The sequence below is a fragment of the Myotis myotis genome, unplaced genomic scaffold (assembly GCF_014108235.1).
Source record: "Myotis myotis isolate mMyoMyo1 unplaced genomic scaffold, mMyoMyo1.p scaffold_m19_p_1, whole genome shotgun sequence".
NCBI classification, from domain to species: Eukaryota; Metazoa; Chordata; class Mammalia; order Chiroptera; family Vespertilionidae; genus Myotis; species Myotis myotis.
The window spans coordinates 127,056,956-127,080,187 of record NW_023416313.1 but is presented as its reverse complement, the minus strand read 5'-3'; the positions used below and the strand labels follow the sequence as shown (position 1 = coordinate 127,080,187).

Below are 23,232 nucleotides of genomic sequence, written 5' to 3'. Positions count from 1 at the left end.
GGTTGAATGTAGAGCATTACGATGTGATGAATACAGAAGGAAGCATCAGACATGAATGAGCTTCTGTTTACCCAAGAGTAAAAATAACAGTACTCACATGGAAAGGGCTGTTATGTTCCCTTTTTCTTCATGGAATTTTCACAATAAGTAGCCAGTGAAACTGTGTTCAGTTGTCATTTTTAGCATATGGGGCTGGTTCTCCTGATATAATTTTCACTTTGGTTTGAAGATATTTCAGTGCATAGCCAACAAAGGACTAAGAGAAATGGAAATCTTTCATCAGTTTTCACCTCTCATACAGAGAAGCACTAGTTGGAGGTAGAAACTAAAAACATCTTTTTGGCATCCGTGTTCCCAGGTCAGGGTTGGCAGTTGAGTTAAGGGGAAAAGGGAAGAGGGAGAATCCATGGAAAAAGACATTGAGTGTCTGGGACAGTCACATGGAGACTGTTTCTTTCCTTAAGTTTAAATTTTTCTTATTTGAAAATTTGAAAATTATCACAATTAAATAGCAGTTGTTAAACACCCAGTTGATCAAGGTATTTTATAAAACTTTATTTTGAAATGTTTCTAAGGTAAGTGATCACTATCTAGTGGACAGATAGGGTCTGATGACCTGGGAAGACCTCTTGTACAAGTGACTAGGGCTGGTTCTCAACAGATGCTTCCAGTACCGAGGGTCACAGCTGAGTGCCAGCAAGAAAAGAGAGCTGGAAAATCTGTCCCCTGCAGCCAAATGGGCGCTAAATCCTAGGCTCATGCCAGCTGAAATGAAGCATCATGTGTGGCCAAAGGCTGTTGTCAGAAAGAGAAGAGCTGGCTTCTAATTCTTTCAAGCCAGAATCCAACTCTGTGTTCTGAGAGCCAGCTGCTCTTACCCCTAAGGTGACATCTCAGGGCCCAAAATGACCTCTCTTTCCCTGCTGCAGCCAGCTGCTCCTTGAGGTTCTTTCCACGTACCTTTGGCAAGAGGAAATCTCTACAAGGCTCTGTGTATGGTCTCAGAGCAATGTCTTGCCTTATTGTCATGTCAAAGACTGCTTAGTCTTTGGTAAGCTGAGTAGTATTCACTAAGTATCTGTGTTTAGTATGTTAAGTAGTATTTGCTCTCAAGGAGTTTATATCAAACACATGTGCGTACACACGCACCTATTCTTTGAACTTTAAAGAAGAAGAATGAATGAACATGTATGTTTAGCTACCCAGCAACAGGACATCGATGAATAAATCTTTACTGCCATTAACAAATCTTTGTGCAACACAGGTCACGGGTTTATCCTTCATTAGAATAGAAAGACGGAAGACAGGGCTTGGTTTTCCTTTAATTTGGAGGAGGATAAGAAGAAAATCATTAGTTTTATTCTTTGAAGAGTTGAGACCATGGATAGAACACAGTTTGATGACCAGAAAATGGCCACTTCCTCTGGTGGAACATGTAGAACAGCGGTTCTCAACCTGTGGGTCGCGACCCCTTTGGCGGTCGAACGACCCTTTCACAGGAGTCGCCTAAGACCATCCTGCATATCAGATATTTACATTACAATTCACAATAGTAGCAACATTACAGTTATGAGAACCACTGATGTAGAAGAACATGGGAGGTGTGCTTCTGTGAGGTGCCGGGGACTGCTGGTAGGAGTGATGTTCTGGCAAGTGGGAGGGCTGGTTTCTCATTGTGTTTCAGGTTTCATGTGGGGTCATACATGTGACTGGGCTTATTGACATGATTCCTACAGAGAAATGAGTGGTAAAAAAAATCATGGCTCCCTGAAGAATCATGGTTCACATCCTAATCCTCAGAAGCTATGAATATATTAGATTACATGGTGAATAGGGATTGCTCGTAAGCTGACCTTGAGATGGGATGATTATTCTGGATAATCTAAAAAAAAGTAATTCAGGTGGGTCAAATGTAATCATGAAGGTTCTCTAAAGTGAAGGAGACAGGCGACTTTATCACAAGACCAGAGTGAGGCCTTATGATAAAGTCTCCAAAATTTTGTTGCTTTGAAGATGGAAGGTGCCATGAGCAGGGGGACTCTAGAAGCTTGAGAAGGGAAGGAAATGGATTCTGCCCTAGAGCCCTTAGAAGGAACCAGTCCTGCCAACACCTTGCTTTTTAGCCCAGTGAGACCCATTTCAAACTTCCAACCTCTAGAACTCTAAGATAATAAATTTGTGTTCTTTTTTGGAAATACCTAGGAATCATATCTATAATAATAAAAGCATAATATGCTAATTAGACCAGATGTCTTCTGGACAACCTTCAGGACGAAGCCGGGGCTACAAGGGAAGCCTGGGTCCCGGGTGCCAGAGGGAAGCTGGTGCTGGCAGCCGGAGGAAGGAAGGTCTACTTTTGCATGAATTTCATGCATCGGTACTCTAGTGAGGGTTATAAAACTGAAACTCGTAGACACAGACAACAGTATAGTGGTTATCAGACCGAAGGCAGTGGAGGGGGTGGTAAAGGGTAAAGGTTACCAAATATATGATAATAAAAGATGATTTGACTTTGGGCAGTGAACACACAATGCAATGTACAGATCATGTATCATAGAAATGTACACTTGAAACCTATATGATCCTATTAAACAATGTCACCCCAACAAATTTAATTAAAAGGTTAAAAATAACTAACTAATTAAATAAATAAATAGATTTGTGTTTTTTAAAGCCACCACATGTGTAGTAATTAGTTATAGCAACAATAAGCAATAATACAATATGGAAATGTCTCTATTTTGGAAACATGAGACGCTTTTAGTCACTTATGGCATCCTATATAATAAAAGGCTAATATGCAAACGACAGATCAGCAGGAGGTGCGGGATCAGGCCTGCACGGGGGAGCAAGCAGTTAGGGGTGCGATCAGGCCGGCATGAGGGAGCAAGCAGTTAGGGGTGAGGGAGCAAGCAATTAGGGGGTGATCAGGCTGGCAGGGGAGGGCAGTTGGGGGCGATCCCGGCAGGGGAGGGAAGTTGGGGGCAATCAGGCCGGCAGGGGAGGGCAGTTGGGGTGATCAGGCTGGCAGAGGAGGGCAGTTGGGGCGATCAGACTGGCAGGGGAGGGCAGTTGGGGGCAATCAGGCCAGCAAGGGTGGGCAGTTGGGGTCGATCAGATCAGCAGGGAGGGCAGTTAGGTAGCGATCAGGCAGGCAGGCAGAGGCAGTTAGGGGTGATCAGGCAGGCAGGCAGGCAAGTGGTTAGGAGCCAGTGGTCCTGGATTGTGAGAGGGATCCCTGCGGGATCGGGCCTAAACTGGCAGTCGGACTTCCCCTGAGGGGTCCCAGATTGGAGAGGGTGCAGGCCGGGCTGAGGGATCCCCCCCCCCATGCACAAATTTCCTGCACAGGGCCTCTAGTATAATATAATGGAAAATGTATGTAATATAAATAAATCAAAGAAGAATCTTGTCAAAATTAATCTAAGATCTCTCTAAACCAGTGGTTCTCAACCTTCCTAATGCTGCGACCCTTTAATACAGTTCCTCATGTTGTGGTGACCCCCAACCATAAAATTATTTTCGTTGCTAATTCATAACTAATTTTGCTACTGTTATGAATCGTAATGTAAATATCTGATATGCAGGATGTATTTTCATTGTTACAAATTGAACATAATTAAAGCATAGTGATTAATCACAAAATCAATATGTAATTATATATGTGTTTTCCGATGGTCTTAGGCGACCCCTGTGAAAGGGTCATTCGACCCCCAAAGGGGTCGCGACCCACAGGTTGAGAACCGCTGCTCTAAACTCATTTATTTACTAGAGCAAGGGCAGAATTTCTTCACTATTATATCGTCACTGCCTAGTTCATTGCCTGACTCATATTTGAATGAATGAATCTTTTTTAACTAAATCCATGAAAAACAACTCGCTTTTCAAAGAGTTTATTTTTTATAGTGTATCACTATTATTAGAAATCTTAAATCCAGGCTCTTGTTATAGACAAAGAATATCACACTTTTCATTGTCATTTAAAGATGAGAGTTTTGGTTAGAGAATTTTTTTAAGTTGTTGGGTTTAAACAAGAGTCATTACTTCCTTGGATTCTAGGAAATTCTTTGTACCTACACATGATTGGAATGTTAACTTGCCCTTTGCCTGTTCAATAAAACTTTTTTTTAAAATATATTTTATTGATTTTTTACAGAGAGGAAAGGAGAGGGATAGAGAGTTAGAAACATCGATGAGAGAGAAACATCGATCAGCTGCCTCCTGCACACCCCCTACTAGGGATATGCCTGCAACCAAGGTACATGCCCTTGACTGGAATTGAACCTGGGACCCTTCAGTCCGCAGGCTGTCGCTCTATCCACTGAGCCAAACCAGTTAGGGCAAATAAAACTTTTTTAATATGTAGCACGTTGTAACCTTAAATTTGTGACCAAAAATTGCTCATTATTTGTGAAACTCAGTTTGGGAAGCCTGGTATTATTTACTAATATTAATAATATTAATGATCTTTACATGGCATCTTTTAGAATTAAGAATATTTCTAGTGTTGATTTACTATTTCTTTACTCATTCTCTGAAAAAGTCTTTGCTAGGATCTTACTGTGTGCCAGGCACTGGGGAAACAAAGGGAAATAAGATATGGCACTTCTCAGAGGAATCCACATTCTACATGGGAAGATGAGTGGATAGATAATGAGACTATGCTATAGCCAGTATTAAAATAAATTGTGGTGCCAAGAGGCGAAAACTTACAACTCTGCAGAGAGAAGATAGCAGAGAGGAAGAGACTCTTAAACCAGGTACCTAAGGACCAGAAACAGTTTGACAAGTGGAAGAAGTGGGTATATATTATTAACTAGAGGCCTGGTGCACAAAATTTCGTGCACTGGGGGGGTTTCCCTCAGCCCGGCCTGCGCCCTCTTGCAGTCCAGGACCCCTTGGTGGACCTCCCTCTTGCAGTCCAGGACCCCTCACTCCTTACTGCCCACCTGCAGCTGAGCGCCGCCCCCCTCTCCTGCCCCCCCCCCCCCCCACTGTGGTCAGTGTGCATCATAGGGACTGGTCCTTCCGCCATTTGGTCTATTTGCATATTAGGGTTTTATTATATAGGATTGCCTCCAGAATCTCAGGTATTGTGCTGGGCTTTTATTTAATTTTTACTCTAAGGAGAATAATATTCTAATTAGGTAACTTTACAAAACCACATAGAGTGGGATTTATATTATCTTAGAAGTCATGGGTTTGAAAGCAGAAGTGGGCAAACTTTTTCTGGAAAGAATGAGAATAAATATGCTAGGCTCTGTGGGTCTCTGTCACAACTATTCAACTCTGCTGGTGTATTGTGAAGTAGCCATAGATAATATGAAAACAAATGAGCATGGCTGTGTTCCAAGAAAACTTCGTTGATAAAAATAGGCAGTTGACTGGATCTGGCCGGTGAGCAGCAATTTGCTGACTCCTGTTCTAGAATGGCAATTATAGCTACCATTTTGTTTTGGGATATTTCTGGAGAAGGAGCTTTTAGGTTATATTCTCTTCTCAGTGGTCAGTGACAGCTTCAGAATGGGCTATAGACTCTCACCAAGAAATGATGGCCGACAAGATTAATAGTGGAGGTTCAGATCGACCCACTTTTCTAACATTTCACATCGTTGTGATTAATATTTAACAGACCTCTGAGAATCCAGATAGAATACATCTTTAGGTCATTATAGATGAGTCCAAAGAGAAAACCACACTAATGCAGGCTTGGCAGAGGATTTGACATTATGTGGGTATGTCTGTGCTTTCAGATGAGAGAGAGAGAGAGAGAGAGAGAGAGAGAGAGAGAGAGAGAGAGAGAGAGAGAGAGAGAAGGGGAGGGGAGGGGAGGGGAGGGGAGGGGAGGGGAGGGGCGGGGCGGGGCGGGGCGGGGCGGGGCGGGGAGGGGAGGGGAGGGGAGGGGAGGGGAGAGGAGGGGAGAAAGCAAGAGATTTGTCTGGAAGGGAAAAATAAGGTAAAGATCTGAATTGTTGACCTGGGAGAAGTCTAGGATGCGAAGCCTTGGTGCTCTGTCATCTGGAAAAAGGCAGAACCATCTGGTTAGTGTAATGCTGAGGGACTGTGTGAAAGGAAGTCCTAAGTCCAGATTAACAAACAAAACACATCTTGACATTTTAAAGCAACAAGCCTGAAAAATCTGTCTGAAACAGCTGATACTGTGGGAAAAGTCACTTAATTCAGAGATTTGAGTAAGGAGTTCTTTTAGTGCAGTGATGTTCAACCTTTTTCATCTCATGGCACATATAAACTAATTACTAAAATTCTGCAGTGCACCCAAAAATATATTTTTTGCCAATCTGACAAAAAAAACCCCATATAATTTGATTTATTCACACGGGACTGCTACTGTTGTGTCGACTGTTGTCATTTCTTTTATTTGACAGTCTAAGGGAAAAGATGTTAGTGCCCCTGACTAGTCAGGTGTTGCATGTTTAAAACATTTTCAGGACACACTGGTTGAAAATTGCTGTTTTGGGGCAAACCCATGAGTTTTTTTGAGAACAGATCTCCAAGAGTATATCCTAGGAGAGAGAAAGAGAGAGTGGTAGGAAAACACCTGGAAAACCATTAAAGGATTTCAGAAATGTCACTGAAAGGAAACATTGGGAAGCCATATAAGTCACCTGTTCTGGCCCTATGTGACCAAAAGATTCTTTTCTCTCGGCTAATGAGGGAAAAGTATGATTACTTTGGAGACCTATTTTTTTTTTTTTGAGTAAAACTTTTGAAAAATCAAAAGTAGACTAAGTTTATGAGATTGTTTCAAGTTTGGATCGTTCAAATTAGATTGATTAAAGGTGATGTCTGTGGCTGTTGTCTCTGGAGTTCCCTGGGCTAAGCATCCCAAAGTGTTCTGATCTGGTTACCCATCAGGCTCTGTGCTGTTGCTCTGAAGATTGAATTGGGAGTGAGAGGGAGAAGGGAAGAAAAGATGGAAAAAGAGAGTTGATATCTTTCTGGAAGACATCATGCATGTTAGCAGGCTACAGTTATCTCTATCAAAACTATTTGAATTTTTTCTTGTGTTTTGGATCCTGGGCATGAATCTTGTGATTTGGGGACATGTGCAGTCTCATAATGTGGAAGCTGAGCTTTGCTGGTTCTCCTGCTACTGTACCTCACTCTATGACTTGCAGGCATCAACTTGATCCCGTTGTGCATTTGTGTGTTGTTTTTCTGGCCTCTTTCTAGGTGAGATGCAGCTTCATAAAGCTCAGAAAGAGCTTCCTCAACAGGGACATCTTAGGGCAGCTGAAGAAAATAAGCTCTAAAGTAGATAAATGCTTTGATGTGGATTATGTCCAGCAAACTGTTTATATAAAAGGCTTTAACATGTAAACCAATTAAAGTCTTATAATTTGACTTCTCTTTCCTATCAGACAAAGCTTTTTTATATTGTAAATTTAAAAAAGCATACTCACATTCTACAGTCTGGTTGAAATTCTTTTCTTTCAATAAGGGTTAAATAAAGGGGAGCTTCAAAGCATTGTTGATATATTGCAGGAAGCTTTGAAGCTTTTGTTTCCTGGAAAGTTCACTAATGGAGTGTATAGTTTCTTACAGAAATCCTTTTCTTAGCTACATGTAGTAAATAACCTAGTCAGTGGGGTTGTTGTTGCAAGATCAAATTAGTATCTAAATGAACTGTTTCCATTGTAAAGAAAATCTTAAGATATAATGTTCTTTGAATCCAATTAACCTTTTCTTTATCTTAATTCACCTCTTTAAATCTTTGATAACAATATTACATACACTTTCCAGTAACTCGGCAGCTGTTAAGTATGGAACTAACTTGCTCCATTTCAGCATATAGTACATATGTTGTTTTTTAAATGTACTGTCCTATCTCATTCAATGGTACCATCATATATGCACCCAGTTGTCCAGTCTGACCACTTCTCGTCTCCTCCACTGTCACCACCCAATCTAGGGTTTACTGGCTCTGCTTTAATGGCTGTGGTGGTCTTCTATCAAGTTCTCTGCTGCTTCTTGTCCACTTCCATATTTACCTAACCCCAAAGTCTATTTTTCTCAAAGCAACTAGAGTGATTCGTTAACACCAAAACAAGATCATGCCACTCCCTTGCCCATACCCAACAGTGGCTTCTGGTGACTTCGAATAGAACCCGAAGTCCTTCTTTGGTACAGGGCCTAAATGATCTAGGCTCAGCTATCTCTCACCAGCATTTCCAGGAACTCTTCTCTTCCCTCACTCCCTTCCAGCCACATGGCCACCTTGCTAGTCCCTTGGACATAGCAGTCACACTTCTATCTTAAGACTTGAGGATTTTCACTGGTTCTTTCCTCCTCCAGACTCTCCCTCTGGTATTCACCAGCATTCTTCCCCAATTCTCCCAGGGCTATGCTTAAATGTTAGTACCTCAGAGATACCTGACCACTTTTTCTAAAATAAAAGCCCTCTCCAGTTCTTACTAACTGATATTCAGTCTATTATTGATTGATCAGTTTATTTGTTCATTAATCTATTTATAATTTATCTATCACTCCCAAGAAAATATGAGCTCCATAATGATGGGGACACTGGCTTACCATTGTATCTTTTATGCCAGCACACATAGCAATCAAGATGTACCTGCTCAGTTTTGATTGAAGCAAAGAACCAGAACCATTCACATTGATTTTGGCCTGCATATGGAGACCAAATCACAGTGCAGTTATGTTGTTCAATCGTAAATATGTTGTTTTTAAAATTTGCCTATCCTACTAAAGGTTTGCCATTCAGCAGTCAAGGTTTAGCTTAGATTTAGTTTCCTAACGATTTCAGGAATAACCTAGGTTTACCTTTGATGTAGTTTGGAGTCAGGATGGCAGTACCTGAACTTGGTAACTTAATGGTTTTATAGTGGCAGTCTGTGTGGACAGACAGCCATGGGAATCTCACTTGCCTTCTTTCCTGGGTGATTAGCAGGCACATTTTTAGCACCAGGAGAAAGAGCCACATACTCGACTGTTTTTAATATAGAAGAGTTCCCATAATTATCTAAATACTCAGAGGTTACCTTAAGAAAGTGTATATGACTAAAGGAGCTTTTTTTAAAAAAATTAATTTTATTATTTAAAGTATTACAAATAGTAGTACATATGTCTTCTTTTTTTTCCCCATTGACCTCCCCCCGGACTCCCCTACCTTCCGGCACGTGCCCTCATAAAGGAGCTTTTATCCTACAAATGAGCAACCAATAATCTTCCTATAAATACTGTATGAGAAGAAAATGAAGGTGGGAGTTAATAGAAGAAATTGGATAAATGGTTTATAGAACCTTGTAGAAGATAAAATATCCCCATTCCATGAGATAATTTTGTTGGCACAATTGCTCTAAGTTAGTTTTAAAAATTCAGGTGTGCTTATTTTAATTTAAATACAGTAAAGTTCATTCTTTTTAAAAGTGTACAGCTGTGAGTTTTAATAAGTGCATTCAATTGTGTAGCCACCATAATCAAAATACAAATTTCCCCCTGGCCGGCATGGCTCAGTGGTTGAGCATTGATCTATGAACCAGGAGGTTACAGTTCAATTCCCGGTCAGGGCCCATGACCGGGTTGTAGGCTCGATCCCCAGTGTGGGGCCTGCAGGAGGCAGCCGATCTATGATTCTCTCATCATTGATGTTTCTAGCTCTCTCTCCGTCTCCCTTCCTCTCTGAAATAAAAAAAATAAATATTTTAAAAATATATATATATATAAATTTCCATTACCCTAAATCATTCCTTGTGCCCCTTTAATAGTTCCTCCACTCATGCCTTGGCAGCCACTGATCTGTTTCCTATCCTTATAGTTTTGCCTTTTCCAAAGTGTTCTGTAAAGAAATAAAATAGTATGTAGCTTTTTGAATCTCACTTAGATTAATGCACTTGAGATCCACCAATGTTGCATGTTACCAGTAGTTTGTTCCTTTTATTTCTGAACTAGAGGCCCGGTGCACAAAATTCATGCATGGGGGAGGGATCCCTCAGCCCGATCTGCACTCTCTCTCAATCCGGGACCCCTTGGGGTATGTCCAACTGCTGAGTTAGGCCCGATCCCACAGGGATTGGGATCGGGCCTAAACTGGCAGCCGGACATCCCTCTTGCAATCTGGCACCACTGGCTCATAACCACTCTGCCTGCCTGCCTGCCTGATCACCCCTAACCACTCTGCCTGCCTGCCTGATTGCCCCTAACCACTCTGCCTGCCTGCCTGATCACCCCAACCACTCTGCCTGCCTGCCTGATCGCCCCTAACTGCTCGCCTGCCTGCCTGATTGCCCCCTAACCAGTCCCCTGCCAGCCTGATTGATGCCTAACTGCTCCCCTGCCAGCCTGATCGCCCACAACTGCCCTTCCCTGGCTGCGACCCGCCTCCTCTGCTGGGACCCGCCTCCCCCACAAAAGACAGCAGAGACACTGGCACCAGCCTCCTTTATTCCATGCAGAGCCACGGGACCCCCAGGGCTCACTGCATGGAGCGCCTCCACTGTGCACATGGCCATCTTGTAGTGGCCATCTTTGTGGCAGCCATCTTGTGACAATGTCTGTGGGAGGGCCACCTAGGCTTTTATTAGTATAGATAAGAGAAAGCAGGTGAGAATGGCCCAGAGGCAGGCAGGACCTATCACCTCCTTACCTGTCAGGAGATTTAGGCAGAGTATGTGCGACAGGGAACTCCACCCTAGTGCACACTGTTCTTATCAAATGCAACTCACATATCAATAGGTTGGGCTTTTTAATTTTGTGTTTGTTATTTGGTTGGCGAAAAAGAGCAAGGCCTAGGATAATCTTCTTTTTGGGAAAACATGCACATGTGCACCCAGTAAAGAGCAATAGAAAATATTTATCTTCATCAAGCACTGAACTTCATGGATTTCAGAACTGTTGAAGTTTAAGGAGAATTGGAGAGAGTCATGGTGCTCCTTGAGGCACACTGTGAAATGTCCAGATGTTGCATTCTGTTTTTTTCTGTCTTACAGCTTAGGACATTATGTATTTTGGTATTATATATACTAATATATGTATGTGTGCATATTATATGTATGTATCTATATATATAATGTATGTATCATATGTGTATGTACAGTCCCCTCTTACCCACAGTTTTGCTTTCTGTGGTGTCAGTTACCTGTGGTCAACTGCATTCTGAAAATATTAAATGGAAAATTCCAGAAATCAACAGTTCAGAAGTTTTAAATTGTGTGCCACTATTCTTAATAGAGTGATTAAATCTCATGCCATCCTGCTTGGTCCCACCCAGGACATGAATCACACTGTTTCCCAGCATCTCCATGCTGTGTATGCACCCTGCCCCTTAGCCAGCAGCCATCTTGGTTGTCAGATTGACTGTCCTGGAATCACAGTGCTTCTGTTCAAGTAACTCTTATTTTACTTAATAAAGTGGCCCCAAAGTATAAAATAGTTTAAACTTTATCATAGTTATCTATGTACCGGGAAAAACAGGCATCCACTGGGGGTCTTGGAACATATCCCCCAAAGATAAGAAGGGTTGACTGTGTGTGTGTGTGTATATGTACAGACATATCTATCTATCTATCTATCTATCTATCTATCTATCTATCTATCTATCTATCTATCTCTCTCTCTGTCTGTCTATCTACCTACCTACCTACCTACCTACCTACCTACCTACCTACCTGTCTATACTTAATTACTAAGTATAAAGTTGGTTTTTTCAGTATGTCTTAGTTAGTTTGAGCTGCTATAACAAAATATCACAGACTGGTGGCTTAAAAAACATCTATTCATTTCTTACAGTACTAGAAATGGGGAACCCCAAGATCATGGTGCTGGCAGATTCAGTTACTAGTGAGGGCCCACTTCATGGTTTACAGCTAGCCGCCCTCTTGCTATGCAATTACATGCTTCTTATGAGGTCACCTATCTCATCATGAGGGCTCTACCTCATGCCTTAATCACCTCAAAAAGGCCCCTGCCTCTTAATGTCATTACACTGGGAGTTAAGGTTTCATCAGATAAATTTTTGGGGACACAAATGTTTAGTCCATAACACTATATTGTATGCTATCTATATATATAAAAGGCTAAGTGACTGACTGTCCATTAGTCTGACTGTCCAACTGACTAACCGACCGGTACATATGATGTGCATTGGCAATTTAAAAATAAAGGTTGACTTGCACATGCACGATACATATAAAGCTCTCCCTGGCACCAGTTGCACGCGTGTGTTTTGATCTGTCATTGTTGATCATGCAGTAACGTAATTACCGCACGAATATTTCTTCTAATTAATTTCCTTTCACTGTGCACTAATCAATGCACCGGGCAACTAGTAAATAATATAAAATCATATTCACAAGCACATAGATCTATCAGACAGCAAGCTGAATTTTTCTTCAGTGTTTGCTTGCTACTTGTTTATTCATTTTGTGGTTGCTATTAGGCAAGTAGTAGGAGGCACCACAATTTTGAGAAAAAAATGAGAGAACTTAAAATCAAGAATTCTGCCCATTAATTTAACTTTCTACCTGTGATTTTGGGTAATACTCACCTCATTTGAATTTTGAAGCATAAGACCTCCCAGGGTTTTGCCGGAGCATATTCGAAAATGTACAAGAACCTGTGCTGTAATGTGATATGTAGGAAGCTCACCCAATAGCAGCATAAAGGGGTGGTGGTGTGTCTGGATCTCACCAGGGAACATCGTGGTGCTTATTTTATTTTATATTTTTTAAATACATATTTTTTATGTCAGAGAGGAAGGGAGAGGGAAAGATAGAAACATCAATGATGAGAGAGAATCATTGATTAGCTGCCTCCTGCATGCCCCCTACTGGGGATCAAGCCCACAACTTGGGCATGTGCCCTTGACCAGAATCAAATCCAGGACCTTTCAGTCTGCAGGCAGATGCTCTATCCACTGAGCCAAACCAGCTAGGGCTCGTGGTGCTTATTTTAACTCTCTCTCCTTCTTGTGCCCCCACGTCAGTTGCTATTTTGATAGTGAACATGCTCCTGCAGCTAGTATGGTATGCTGATGGCCAGAAGCCCTCATGGTGGTGGTAGGGGGGAAGGCAATGAGTTACCCCTGTTCCCACTGACACCCCTGTCACCATCTATTTGTTGAGCACTGGATTCATGCCTATGAAATAATAACAACATACAATACAAGATAAGAATCCTGTCTATAAAAACCCAGTCTTGTTTTAGAGAAAAAAATACATATGAAATACAGATAACTTTTAAGACAAGTAGAGTAAAAAAAGTTTTTACAGTCAAAATGTACATTGAAATGCACATTAATATACATTTAGTGAAGACTATCAACATTTATTTAGTAAAAAGTCGAGTATTTAGGAAAATATTCACTGTTCTGTGGATATTATCCTAATGTGTAAAATTATTACAATAATAATAGTTCTAGGTCACAAAAATCTCCTATAAATTTCTTGATAAATAAAATGGGTATTAATACTCTTAAAATGTTCTACTATTTGTTTTATTTCAGGCTTTTTGCAACCTCCCCCCAAATCTTAAAATGAAGCCTAGGCAGTTTAGTGTGTCATTGAGAGCTGTCCTTTCCTCTTTCTCAAGGTGCTGTAGTAGGCCCAGTGGTCTTTGAATTGGGTCCCTCCCCTTTGGTGTCCTGGTGCCCTGTCTCCTACAGCATCTTCCCACTGTTGTCATTGTTCATTTGCCTCTAATCTTGGCTCCTATACATGACAGTCTAGTCACTTACTAATAGTTTTCTCATCAAGTTGTGTGGCCCAATAATGAATGCTAGCAGAGTGGCTGACACCTGGCCACCAATACAGTAAGTACATGTCTGAGGGTGATGGAATGGGGCTGTCCCAACACTGGTACAGAAGTATGGTGACATCTTTAGGCTATTGTGTGTTTCCAGTCAATAGATATCTTCTAATAGGTATGTGGTTTTGTTGACTTTAAGGTATTTTATTGTGTGTTCTTTTTTTAAAAACAAATGTTCAAATAATCACGATTGATTGATTTACTTATTTATTTATTGCTATGGCTAGTCCAACTCTGGACTTCCTTTCCTTAACTATATGGTCATTATAATCAGACTAGAGGCCCGATGCACGAAAATCATGCAAGAGTAGGCCTTCGCAGCCACGGTGGCTGCCTTGATCCCTCCCTCGCAGCCGCGGCTGCCTGGATCCCTTGATCCCGCAGCTGCAGCCCTGGCATCCAGGCTAATTAGCATATTACGCTTATATTATGCTATATAATAAAAGGCTAATATGAAAATAGACCGAACCGTGGAACAACCAAACAACCAGTCGCTATGACGTACGCTGACCACCAGGGGGCACGCGTGGAACATGGTGGGCATCAGTAGCAGGCAGCAGAGCACAGAACACAGTGGAATGGTGGAGCAGGTGAGCGGGGATGCCAGACCAAGGTGAGGCGCCAGTCGCTGTCATTGGGGCAAGCCTCTGGTGGTTACTTAAAATTCTTTGCTCCCATACGCCATGGTCTCTCCTGGTGCTTGCACCTGCTGCCGGTGCTAGTCCCGCTCGCACCCACAGCCAGCACTGGAGCGCCGCTTGCACCTGCTGCCGGTGCCTGGCACCAGTCCCAATCACTCTGCACCATCAGCGGGTATGGGCGGCGGCCACCAGCCCTGATCGCCCCTGAGGGCTTCTCCACCTCCCCCTGCTCCTGAGGGGCAATTGGGGCAGCAGCCGCCACTCACACCCGCTGACAGCACCAGCCCCGCTCACACCCGCTGCTGGCACCGGCCCCAATCGCTCTGCACCGTCAGTGGGTGTGAGCAGGTCCAGCGCTGTCAGCATGTGGGAGCAGCAGCACTGTGGGAGTGGGGCTGCTGGCAGACAGGGAACAGGGGCCACCTGTGGCAGGACGGGCTGGGCGGAGGTGCGGAGAATGGGCTGAGACCCGCCCCTGTGCCCACTGCAGCCTCACAGCCCACAGTTCCTTTCAAGGTGCACTGGGCCCCTAGTTATAGATATTTGGCATGGATTCAGGAGAGAAGAAGGTCTTTGAGGAAGAAGTTGGACAGTCAGGGAAAGCCACATGGAAACTGGAGATACTTGTGCTGAATCCTGAAATGTGTCTTGAGATTCATATGAGATTAGGGAGGAAATGGCCATGACTCAGGGAGTTAGTGCTCATGGCTCTGGAAAGATATCTTGAAGGACTTCCTTTCCTTACTCTAGGCATCTAGGGAAAGAAGGGAGAAGGCAGCCCCAGTAAGAGTTAGGTCTCGTACCTAGGGTCTATAAGGAGACCTTTGGACATCTGGTGGAGCGGGGACAAGACCTTTCCAATGCTCTGGACCTGGGGCCACCTGGCCCTGTAATAGTTAAGTAATATGTGAGTAAAACACTGGAAAAAGCCCTTCGCTGTGGGCACCTTCATGGGCATCTCCTGTCAAACCTAAGTCTTTTGAAGGTATAAAAGTATGTCTTTCTTTGTCATGTCTTCCCTCCAGATGCAGTTGGTCTACAATTAGTCACAAAGTGTGTCCGAGTTTTTGCATAGGGATAGTTCATCTTCTGAAAGTCAAGCATAAAGTTTATTGTTTACCCTGAAGAAATAGCTTTAGAAAGGTGGAGAGAGGCCTGGAGAGATACAAGGTCTTAAAGGTCTGACCTTGAGTGGAGCTCCTCTGCCTCTGCACCAGCCATACTGGTTTTTCTTTCCCAAAGCCCTGTTTTCCTTGGAGTTTTTTTCTGCTTTTTTACAGGTTTAACTAACTTTAATAAACTTCAACCTGCCACTTAATTTGATCCTTTCCTGATTGTGGTCTTGCTCTTTTCTTTTCCCAAGGTATCTTGAGTATATTAAAACTGATTTATTGTTTTGTTTTCTGAAAGTGTCTTTATTCTGAAGTTTTATTATATAGAGACAGGTTTTCCCATTGTCTTTGGGAAGACCAGATTCCTGGAACTAAAGATTCAGGTACAGGCCTTTCAAACTTCTTCTGGGTCCTGGAGCTCTTGATCTCCACTAGATTTTCTTCTTTCAGACTGACAGATGTAGAGCCCCAAGGCGATTGTTCTCAAGTTAGAGAAGCCTGGTCTCCAGGGTGATTAAGGGAGGGGCCAAGGCCTGTGACCCACAGATGACCCACCAATGTGCCAGAGCCTAGGCTGAGCTGGGAGCTTTCTCAGAAGAGGGCGTGGTGTGGATTCCTCCCTGCCCTTGCTACTTGGCTTCTTTTGGTTCCTCAGCATTTTCTCCTTTTGAATACTTTCATCTTTTCTTTCTTTTGTGGCCAATACAGAAAGAGGTTTTCCTTTTTCAAAGCAGGCAAATTCTTCCCCAGCTTAGCATCCTGAGGAGGAGTCCTAGAGGAAATAGAGGCTTAAATTGGTCTAGCCCAGTTTACAAGGCTGCAAAGCTTTTTAGTAATAAATAGATTTATGGGGAAGGAGGGAAAATGATTTTATTTTTGTCACAAAAATTAACCTACTTAAACCCAATAGTTGGTCTACGTTTATCACAACCACCTGCATGGTTTCTAGTCATGAGTTCATGGCTGTCTGAATGTCACCAAGCAGTGATGTCAATAATGTGGGGTGGGGCGGGGGATTGCTTTGTGGGAACTTCACATGGGTCAGCTCCTCTCTTCTTCGTCAACACCACAGGCTATTTTCCTTATAAGCTGCCTCAGCCTAGAGATGAACCTCATTCTTGCAATACAAGATAAGATAGGCTCTGACACCATGCCTCCCATATGCTGCTAAAAACTGAGAACTGATCCCACTTCTGGTCCTTTACAGTGTTGGTGTGTCACTGGCTGCTGTCCAGTTTAGGGTCTTCTGTGCTTGAGCAAACTCTTTCCTAAGATGACTTTTTCAAAAGGCACTACAAGCAAGTTCTGAATAAATATGGGGAGGAGATAGGAAGAAGCGCCTCAGTAGCATAAAATCAAATATTTCCCAAAGCCAACCCTAACCTCTTAACCAGCTAACCAACTAATAAACCCAGGGGCTTTCTTCTGAGGTCCAGGATCTTAGCTGTAGCCTTGCTTGTGTTCAAATTATTTTTATGAGGTTTAAAAAGATATGGTAGCCACTGCCTATAATTTGTAGTTGCTGATGAAAATAAATAATTGAAAGGGAGAAAGCTCTTTAGAAGCAGAAATTTAATCACAGGAGTATATCCTGCTTTGTTCATACATGTGGTTGTCTTATATTATTTGCTATTTTCTTTTTCAGATTTCAAAGTGGAAATTTGTCTTTCTTCCTTTTCAGAGAGAGTTTGAGTACATAACCTTGAAGACTCAGAGAGCTGAGATAGGAAGATTTCGAAGTTGTCCTACACTTAAAGCCATGATTTAAATATTGGCATTGCGGTAAGTATTTAGGAAAGAAATAAAACAGTTTTGTGGTTAACACACCATTGGTTTTTGCCTGCATTCTGAGAATAGTTAAAAATACATTATGAAGGGTGAATTTGTTTGAATCAGATTCAGCAAAATAGAGCTCTGAGAAAATTAAAGCCACTTCTGTGATTGGGATTTTCTTTTTGAACTGAGCTGTGGCTATGGGAGAACTTTCATGGACTCCATGGGTGTGTGTAGTCACCAGTGTTTACCAGAGTCCTATGGAACTCTTTTCTTAAGGATCATCTTGAGACCAGTGTTCCATTTGTTCATTAAACAAATGAGAGCAGATCCAGCCACTAAAAGGGAAGCAGAAGCTTCCTTCCATCAACTCTTCTATCTGAATTGCCTCTCTGGTGCAGTATTTCTCAAAGAGTGTTCCCTAGATTATTGGTGCAGTGAGGACAGGGGTAGGATGATAGGTCTGTGCTCAAATGAGTTTGGAAAACATGGGGTAAAGCTAAACAATCTTCCTTACTGAAGGATCGCAAAAACAAGTGAGCCTTATGAAACTCCATGGGTGTGTGTAGTTGTCAGTGCTTACCAGAGTCCTGTGGAACTCTTTTCTCATGGGTCATCTTGAGACCAGTGTTCCATTTATTCATTAAACAAACTAGAGGCCCATTGCACAAAATTCGTGCACTAGTAGGGTCCCTAGTGGCTGCCGGCTGCCAGCTGGGGCCTCCTTTCCTTCCCCCAGCCACCTGCTGCCTCCCTCAATTCCTCCCCTGCCCCCCCCCCCCCACCAGCCCTACCCCCTGGTTGAATTCCCAGAAGAGTTCCCAGTTGAGGGGACAATTTGCATACTATGCTTTTATTATATAGGATTATTGAACACCAGCCAGGTATGGTGTTAGATTCTAAAAATAGGACAATAAATAAGATTGGCAATGTTTGTGTATAGATAGTAAGGTAAGAAGTAAGTAAGGCCATAACCGGTTTGGCTCAGTGGATAGAGTGTCGGCCTGAGGACTGAGGGGTCCCGGGTTCGATTCCGGTCAAGGGCATGTACCTGGGTTGCGGGCACATCCCCAGTAGGGAGTGTGCAGGAGGCAGCTGATCGATGTCTCTCTTTCATCGATGTTTCTAACTATCTCTCTCCCTTCCTCTCTGTAAAAAATCAATAAAATATATTTTAAAAAATAAGTATATGTCTATAAAAAAAAAGAAGTAAGTAAGAACAATTATTGGTAGGCATGATAATATATTTAAGGGAATGGTCTGGGGAGCTAGGGAGCCTGGATTTTAATCCTGAGTCTGCCACTTATAAACTGCATGACCTTGAACAAGACTAATTTCCACACCCATAAATTGGTGATAATACCACCTACCTAGTAAGGTTGTTGTGAGGGTTAAAATGATAAATATGTATTGGCAATTACTAAACCTTATACAAGTGTTATCAAAATTTGTGCTTACAATAATAATGGCTGAATGTTCTGAAGATTATATGATAGACTGACTGGGTAAGAGATAATGGTGGATGGGAACTTTTGAATACGATAGTCCAGGACTGTCCAGATTTAGATACCTGTAAATATGAGAAATATGAGCTATGGCAATAGTATAGAGAGAGCATTTACAGGGAAAAGCAAGTACAAGGGTCTATGTTTTATGTAGAGAAAGCATTTGACAAAATCCAATACTTCTTCATGATAAAAAAAGAAAAGAAACCCACTAAACAACAGCAACAAAGAGGAATGAAGGGGACATTTTTAACCTGAGAAAGGGTACCTGTGAAAAACCCATAGCTAGCATCATACTTCATTGTGAAGGACTGAAAGCTTTCCTCAGAAGATCAGGAACAAGACAGATGACCAGTGTCATCACTACTATTCAGTATGGTACTACTGAGTTCTAGCCAGGATAATTAGGAACAAATATGGAATAAAAGATTTCTAGATTGGGAGACCAGTTTACTTTTCTATAAAACTATATTTGCAGATAACATGATCTTGTATATGGAAAATCCACTAAACTATTAGAACTGATAAACAAGTAAAGATAGGTTGCAGGATACAAATTTTAATTGTTGTGCTGACCACTTATAATGAACCTCTGAAATGATTAAGAAAATAATTTCTTTTACAATAATATGAAAAATAATAAAGTGCTTAGAAATAAATGTAACTTAAAAAGTATAAAACATATTCTTAAAATTATAAAACATAATTGAAAGAAATTTAGGAAAGTCTAAATAAATGGAAAAAAAACATTCCATGTTTATGGACCAAAAGGCTTAATATTGTTCAAATGGAAATATTTCCTAAATTGATCTATACATTCAATACAATCTCTATAAAAATCTCAGTTGGGTTCTTTGCAGAAATTGAAAAAGCTCATTCTAAAATTTATATAGAAATTTAAGGGACCCACAATAACCCAGACAATCTTGAAGCATAGCAAAATTGGAAGACTCACACTTCCCAATTTCAAAATTTAACACAAAGCCACAGTAATCAAGACAGTGTGGTACTGGCATAAGGATAGGCATATAGATGTTTGGAATAGAGTTAATAGACCAGAAATAAAATTCTACATTTATGATAATTGATTTTAAAAAAATGTTCCAAGAGAGTTCAATGGGAAAAAGATAGTCTCTTCAACAAATGGTTCTGGGACAAGTGGATATCCACATGGAAAAGAATGAATTAGACCTGTATCTCACACTGTATCCAAAATATATCAAAGGCCTAAATGTGAGAGCTAAAACCATAAAACTTTTGGAAAACAAATGGGTGTTAATCTTCATAACTTTTGCTTAGGCAATGATTTTTAGTTATAACACCAAAAGCACAAGTGACAAAAAACATAGATAAGTTGGACTTCAACAAAATAAAAACTTTTGTGTATCAAAGTCGTTATCAAGAGAATGGAAAGACAATGCACAGAGTAGGGGAAAATATCTGCAAATCATATAATCTGATAAGAAACTTGTATCTAGAATATATAAATAACTCTTACAACTCAGCTGTATTCTTACAGTTTAAAAATAGGCAAAGATTGCCCAGCCTGTGTGGCTCAGTGGTTGAGCGTTGACCTCTGAACCAGGAGGTCATGGTTTGATTCCAGGTCAGGACACATGCCCGGGTTGCAGGCTCGATCCCCACAGGATTCCCATGTGGGGTGTGCAGGAGGCAGCCGATCAATGATTCTCTCTCATCATTGATTTTTCTCTTTTTCTCTCTCTCTCTCTCTCTCTCTCTCTCTCTCTCTCTCTCTCTCTCTCTCCCTTCCTCTCTGAAATGAATAAAAATATGTATAATAATAAAAGCATTATATGCTAATTAGACCAGATGTCCTTCTGGATGAAGCTGGGGCTGCAAGGGAAGCCCGGGTCCCGAGTGCCGGAGGAAAGCAGGTACCGGCGGCTGGGAGAAGGAAGGCCTACTCTTGCATGAATTTCTTGCATCGGGCCTTTAGTATTTAAATAAAGAAATAAATTTAAAAAAATAGGCAAAGATCTGAATAGACATTTCGTCAAAGAAGATATGCAAATGACCAATAACTACATGAGAAGATTCTCAATAACTAGTCACCAGGGAAATACAAATCAGAATCACAATACTATTTCATTCCATTATGAAAGAAAGACAGTAACAAGTGTTGGTGAGGATATGGAGAAACTGAAACTCATACACTAGTAGTAGAAAGGCAAAGTCTTTCCAGAGAAGCTGCTTTGGAAAATGGTCTGGCAGTTCCTCAGACAGGAAAATATAGAGGTACTGTATGATGTGGCATATCCACTCCTAGATATATACCCAAGAGGAAGAAAACGTATGTCTATACGAAAATGCAGATGTTTGTAGATGTATTATTTTAATTATCAAAGAATGCAAACAATCCAAATGACCATCAAGTTGATGAATGGACTAAGAAAATGTTGTATGTCCATATGATAGGATATTATTTGGCTATAAAAAGAAATGGAGAATTGATGCATGCTACAACATTGATGAATCTTGAAAATAATGCTAAATGAAAGAAGCCAGACACAAAAGACCACCTATTACATGATTCCATTTATATAAAATTTCCAGAACAGGCAAATTGGCCATAGAAATAGAAAGTAGATTAATGGTTGCCTAAAACTGAACTGGAGTGTGCCTAGGTGGAAATTGAGAGTGAGTGCTAAAGGGTACATGATTTCTTTTGGGGTGACAAAAACGTCTAAAATCGCTTTGTTAATGATTATACAACTCTATGAATATATTAAAACCATTGAATTGTATACTTTAAATTGGCAAATTGTCTAGTGTATGAATTTTGTATCAATAAAGCTGTTGTATACATAAAACAGGATATGCTTTGCAGGTGTAACTGCCAGCAGTTGGTGATAGATGAGATATGGGAGCAAGGACTAGGGAGGAATTAAAAATGACCCCTAAATCTTGTCCATGACAACTTCTGAAAAGGAGAGGAAAGACTGGGAGTTGTTTTTGTTTTTTGAGGGTTTTGGTTTTTAAATGGGGAGGGCCAGCTTTGAGAATCCAGAGTTCTATTGTGGTCATACTAAGTTTGAGTCCTTGTTAAATATCCAATTAGAGATTTTAAGTAGACAGTTGAGCGTGCACCTGTAACTCATAGAAACAATTCCTGGATGGAGATAAAATTTAGATGACAGGTAAATCCATATGCAGGGATGAAAATGGGGAGAGAGAGAAAGAGAGAGGAAGAGGGAATGAGAATGAACAAGGCTAAGGATGAGTTGGCAAGAGGAGAACCACAAAGAAAACAGAAGGAGCACCAGCCAGGGAGAAAGGAAGAAAGTAGGAGAATGCTGTGTCACTGAACCCAGACTTGAGAAGGAGGGAGGTGTCCATAGAGCTGGTGTGACTAAGAGGTCAGTAAGAGGACAGAAGTGTCCTTTGGAACTGCTAGGGTAGCTGTTGTTCATGACTTTGATAAGAGTAGTAGTTCAGGAGTGGAGACTTCAGGTCAGAGTGGGTTGAAGGGGGAATATAAGTGCTCAAGTGGAGAGAGTTAGGCTGAAGTCCAACAGGTGAAAATTGCTCTAGAATCCTTTTCTGCTCTGTTGAAATACCCAAGAGTTGGTGGGGTTTGAAGGCCTTCTCTTCCTTGGAGCCAGCTCTTAGGGGTGGAGCCTGCATCTAGGGAGCAGCAGACCTGTATGTAGGTAGGTGGGGCAGGAGGGCAGTGCTTGGGCTGGGTCCAGAGAGGAAGGTTATCCTTTTCTTTGTTCTCTAATGATTTTTATTTTCTTTTGTTATCATGATTGGGAAAAAGCTGAAAGCAGGATTTTATTAATGTGCTTTTTGAAGTTTAGGTCAAATTGTTTGAAAATTTTTATTTGAAATGAGAATAAAGGGAAAAGGCATTCTATGCTTTCAGGTGTAGTCTTTATAAAGTAGAGTCCTGGCTGTACATGCATCACTGCTTCATCCAGATTCTAGCAGGTCCTGAAGTAGGTGGAGGGGAAAGTGGTAACTTTTTAAAAAGGCAAGAATACAAAAGTTAGAGTATACACATTCCACAAACCTCAGAAGTCCACTCACCATGCCTCTTACATTGGCATTAGCACATTCTTTCCTATCCTTCTTTACTAATTTAGATTGTGTGGAAACAGCTTTTAAAGATACATATCCCTTCAAGAAACAACCCAATCTTTACTTTCTCTTGAGAAAATGGACTGCTACTTAGGCTAAAAATCCCACTTGATGTTTTGGGCAAAAATCATGTTTGGAGCACCTGTCTATTGACTGCTCATTTTGTATAAGTCCAAGCAGCGTGTGTGTGTGTGTGTGTGTGTGTGTGTGTGTGTGTGTGTACATGAGTACATGAGTGCATTCATGCACATGACTCAGTTTGGTGATTCATATTTTAAAGTTATATCTTAGTGTTCTAGCTCAAATCTCTGCTCT

At 41.4% G+C, this 23,232-nt stretch overlaps 1 protein-coding gene across 20 annotated transcripts in view; it reads left to right on the top strand.

Moving 5' to 3' along the window:
• Positions 1–23,232, top strand: part of SVIL (supervillin) — a 270,513-nt gene that overhangs the window by 71,624 nt on the left and 175,657 nt on the right. For 18 of the 20 annotated variants that reach the window (XM_036351637.1, XM_036351645.1, XM_036351617.1 and 15 more), the window contains exon 3: positions 17,220–17,320. The gene's annotated coding sequence lies outside the window, so the exon portion shown is untranslated. Of the gene's footprint in view, positions 1–17,183; positions 17,321–23,232 lie in introns of all 20 variants that reach the window. The other 2 variants (XM_036351629.1, XM_036351622.1) reach the window with 1 other exon arrangement.